Source organism: Glossina fuscipes, unplaced genomic scaffold, assembly GCF_014805625.2.
Source record: "Glossina fuscipes isolate IAEA_lab_2018 unplaced genomic scaffold, Yale_Gfus_2 121, whole genome shotgun sequence".
Lineage (NCBI taxonomy): Eukaryota > Metazoa > Arthropoda > Insecta > Diptera > Glossinidae > Glossina > Glossina fuscipes.
In genome coordinates this window covers 2,639,602-2,644,468 of record NW_023998464.1, presented here as the reverse complement: position 1 = coordinate 2,644,468, position 4,867 = coordinate 2,639,602, and positions in this window count along the sequence as shown.

The window sequence follows — 4,867 nt, the reverse complement described above, 5'->3', positions numbered from 1 at the left end:
TTTGTAGTGCACGGGATCAGTAAAAAGTAGTATTGCATAGAACTTAACTTTTAAAATCAGCAATTTAATCTTTATTAAGTCTTTTGAATCTTCGATCTATAAGCCGCCACATATCTCTTAGAAATTTATTTATTCCCGTCTTCTTCTGCAAATCAACAAATCAACAACCGAAGATTCGCAGTGTTGTGTAGAAAAGAGTCAATGTGAACACTAAATTCACTGTTTGAATTTTAATAATCTTGATAAATTACTTGAATGCAGCTATATACATGAATGTTATGCGTGCTATGACGTTCCTCATGTAAAAAGAATCAATATTAATTCTCCAAAATTTCCAAGTAATTATCTTCTTTTATTTTATATCTCGACTTTTGAAGGAAATATTATTGGATTATATTCTTCTTTAAAGGATTGCAAGACGATACAGTGTAGAGTGAATTTTGTAGTGTGGGAAGTGGTCAAGTGCTTGTGCACGAGAATGTCTCATGAAATACATGAAAATTGCGAAAGTAAAAAAATCAGGCCGTTAAATTGAGTGAACATAAAATATCTAGAATGCAGCGATCATGAAGATCACGCGCAAGTCATTCGCGAGTTGTGGAATCGCGAACAGAAGGGGCAGCATTCGGATAGACATATAAAATATGATCGGGAGATTGTAAAATCTCACGCGTAAATAACGGGCTGCCCTTTATGTTAATTTTGAATAGGTGATCATTGCATCTGTCGTGGTTTATCATCACCCTGTGGATAAGGCAAATAAAGTCTCGTCTGAGACCACAATTTGTAAACCAAGCCATTAAGTTTATTTGCGGAAATAAGTAGTATAAGTGACGATCGTAAATAGAATTATTCCAGCGCTACTGCCAAAAAGAGTTTGTGTACTTTTTGTCGATTGCCCGCAGCAGAAATTAAAGCATAAACTTTCATATGTGAAGGTCGATGTTTGGAGTGAATTTCATGTGAGAAGTGAGTTTCAACGCGAGAAGAGATAATGTCAAGGGCAGATTAGAAAGAACGTCGCCGTAATCCACATATGCGTATGAAAACAGTTTTCTGTCTAGAAGGATGTCCACCTATTTAACATTGGCCTACTGCCTCCTCTGTCAATTATGTTAGAAATTTTCAATAAACTTCTTTAAAATATTTCATAAGTGAATGTCTCATAAATTTATACATTTTCTGTATACATCAGTATACAGAGTTCGTGATTTCTTCCAAAAAATCAAGCAAATACTATAAAACCGAAATTTTTTACAAATGAAAGGTGGAACAAAAAGTACGTTGAAAAAGTTCAGAATTTTTCGAAGCTACTGCTGTTGGTTGAGGAGAGCAGAGGATATAAAGTGTGCATTTTCATGAAGTTCATGAGCATAAAAGATAGGAAGAGAAAAAAGGCACTGGACGCAAATACGTTAGTTAGCATACACAATACGCAATAAGCATGGTGTGTTTGGTGTGAGCTTTTATCTGTATTTGTGTAGGAGGCATAAATTTCTATACAAATTTAGTCTCATATACATTCATGGGTGCGTGAGAATATTTACGAGTTCGTAGGCATCAGCTGCGTGTTGCACACAGCAGACAACCATGTATTCAACAATGTATGCTGTGTCGAATGCATTCATACATATTCGTCCGTATATATATGCGTGCGGTAGAGACAAATTAAAAGGACTGCCAACAAAAAGGCATTGAGGCGCAACACTTTGTATCACCGGTTACTGATGATGCCGGCGTTGGAATGAGTAGGCCACATTTCTGTTGCAGTATTCAACTCCTCGTTCCGCTTCTTCTCTAACGAGAAAATTATTGCCATGGCAAGCTTTTTGTGAATGCGACACAATTGGTTTTCGGTGATTGAGTTGTGAAATGTTGATGGTTTTTGTTTCAGTCTCCAATGCAATAATAACGGCAACAACAAAAGCACAATTTATGCGTGCGGGCACATATTAGACTGTGGAAGCAACAAATTTCACATACATTTACATGTGAAGATATGCGAAAAGGGAGAAAATAATTTTGCATAATGCTCATCTCTCCCTCTCTCTCTCTCTCTCTCTCTCTCTCTCTCTCTCTCTCTCTCTCTCGTTTTCTTTTTAGAATCATTCTTTCACGAACCCCTCACCCACCCTCTCTCTCGTTTTTGTCTACTTATTTAATGTTATATATTGTCATCTGCCTTCCCAGTGTACCTACCTATGCACTGATGCATATGTGTGAGGAGAAAGATTTACGTTAACACTTGTCTAAACGACCATTGGCAGCAAATCACAGAACTCGTTTTATTACACGGCTCAGTTGGTTTTTCGGTTTGGCAGCAGGGAACCTCATGATTTGACAATAAATGTTTTCTAACGAGATCTACACCAGAAAACAATCATCCATCCATACCATCCATACCATCTAAACGTTTAGTCAAGCAGGCTAGTCAGGCTAGTCAGGCCACTCAGCCACTCAGTCATTCGGCTAATCAAGCCGGCCGACTATAATCCCCCACGGATTGAACATGTATAGGGAGATATCGACAGCCGAGGGGGACAGACTTGTGAAACATGTGCAATTTTCATGTGACTTAAATATTTTGTTTATTGTTGTTGTTGGCTTGTTTACTTTTCTTTCTTTTTTTTTGTTTTTGAATATGTGTTGTTTCACATTGAACACTTGCAACATAATCGTTTTGCCATCATTCGTACGTTGTTTATTGTCAGCAACACTAACCGCAGTGTCACCAATGTGTCTCATTCATTTGCTTGTTGTTGTTTCTGTTGTTTTTGTACTCTTTTTTTGTTATTGTTGTTGTTGTAGCGCTTTCATGTAAACATCAGGCATTGAAAGCTTTTTGGTGTGTCTGTCTAAACGTCTGTTCACACATTCGTCACACTTTAGCTTCAATATGAGAAGGTTTTTCGATTTTTTTTTTTCTTTTCTTTTAATTCCGAGGGGCGATTTATGTGCAAGTATTTAAGAACTATAAACTTCCGGAGAGACGAACCCAACTTTTTACTTTAGTTTTAATTACTTCTAGTTTCAAAAAAGGATCAAATGACCCGATCTTGTTGGTTTGTGTTTATATATCCATCATCGAAGGATTGACCTATGCGCTCACTTCTATCGTTTAGTACGTTACGGAATCCAACAAGTACAAATGTCCCTGACTGGATTAAAAGGGTGATTCAATTTACCTTTAGCTTCTTTTGTCAATCATCAGTCTGACAGATCTTCTAACAGCTCAACTACCAGCCCATCGGGCAGCTGGTCTGTCTCTCGACTACTGTTAGAATACTCGTTGGAATAGAAAATTAAAACTTGCCATTTGCAGACTGAAGTTATGGCCATAGCTTAAGTTTAAATGTGGACACCGGCAGTAGGCAAAAAGCTATAACTTACTGTTAATAAAAACACGTTTGAAAACTTTAGCATACAATATAAAAGAGTTACTGATATAAAATTTGGCATAAATATTCATTGAGGTCAGCAAAAAGGTGAACGTAAAAATTGTCCCGATCCACCAAAAGGCATATCCACATTTGACAAAATATTTTGCATTTGTATTGACATCAATTTGAACCTGTGTGCGAGGCTAACGGGTGTGAAAGACTAAACTCTAAGGCTAATATACCTTTTTGGCTTACTAAATGCTTCAATAAAATTTAAAATTGCTATAGTGCAAATAAAAACGAGCGGCATTAATAGTTTCGTCATTTATCAGTAACGTATTCCATAGAAGCGTCATAATCCGCGGTTAATGGACTTCAGCTTTTATTCAATTTTTCTAGTAGAGCGTTTTCAATAGAGCGTCTTCAGTAGATTTGCGGGTAGTTAGTAAAATTAAATATTTAGAAATTGTAATGCGATGGATTTGAAAACTAGCGAAGCAAAATGTTGTACAAAGGAGCGCTTGTCAACTGTTTAAGATCGCGTAAATTTTCTTCTGATTACTTGAGTACGGTACTAAATAAGAGATATTTGACTAAGAACTACTAAAACGGCAAGCATTTAAAGATTTCAGTCGCAAATCAGAAATTCAGCTGAACGACTCTGCTTAAAATTGCGTTCTTTGCATCTTTATATTTTCCAATTCGTTGTCTTAGCATCCAAACGAGTATCCAACTGCGGTGGTTGAACAATGTAGAATTCTGTTTGAAGAATGATTTGAAAGAAAATTTGTGCATGTGTGACTCTCCAATCTGTGTGTGTCTGTGTGTGCGCGATAGAGATTTTCAAAACAAAAAAATACGTAAAAAACAAAAAAAGGCAAAAAAAGAAGAAAAACATGCAGCAATATAAAGTGTGGAGTACACAGCATCATCATGCAACACGAGGGTACTGACGAATTTGTGAAATTTGCCTGGATGCGCTTGGTTGACTAGTGTTTATATTTTTGCTTTCAATTTGTGTAGAAGCAAACAAGCGGGTAGTCAGGCAAATATTACGGTACGACTCGTCAGGTCTGTGCATGGACTAGAATCGAGTGTGGTGGAGCAAAGAGTCAACCTAAAGTTTATTAAGCGCATCTCAATGTGAAGTTAACAGATTTTTTGACAGTGATCTCTTAATTTAAAAAATCGTCGTTTAGCTGCAGCGAAACTATAACTAAAACAAAAACAAAAAAGATTCGCCAAAGCGGCCATTTTGTGGCGGCGCATTTAATTGAAGACCATGGAGTTTTAAGCAGGCGCCAGTTTGTGGGTTATTCGCATTTTTTTTTCTTTTTTTCGGAGTTCTTTTTAGCATAAACTCGTCTCATGTTGTTTTAATTTTCAGTTTTTTCTTCTTTTGTGAATTTTTTATACCAAGTCATTAAAACAAACATACTTCTCCTACATCATCACCAGACCAGCTACATCATCAAATTTGAAGGTAG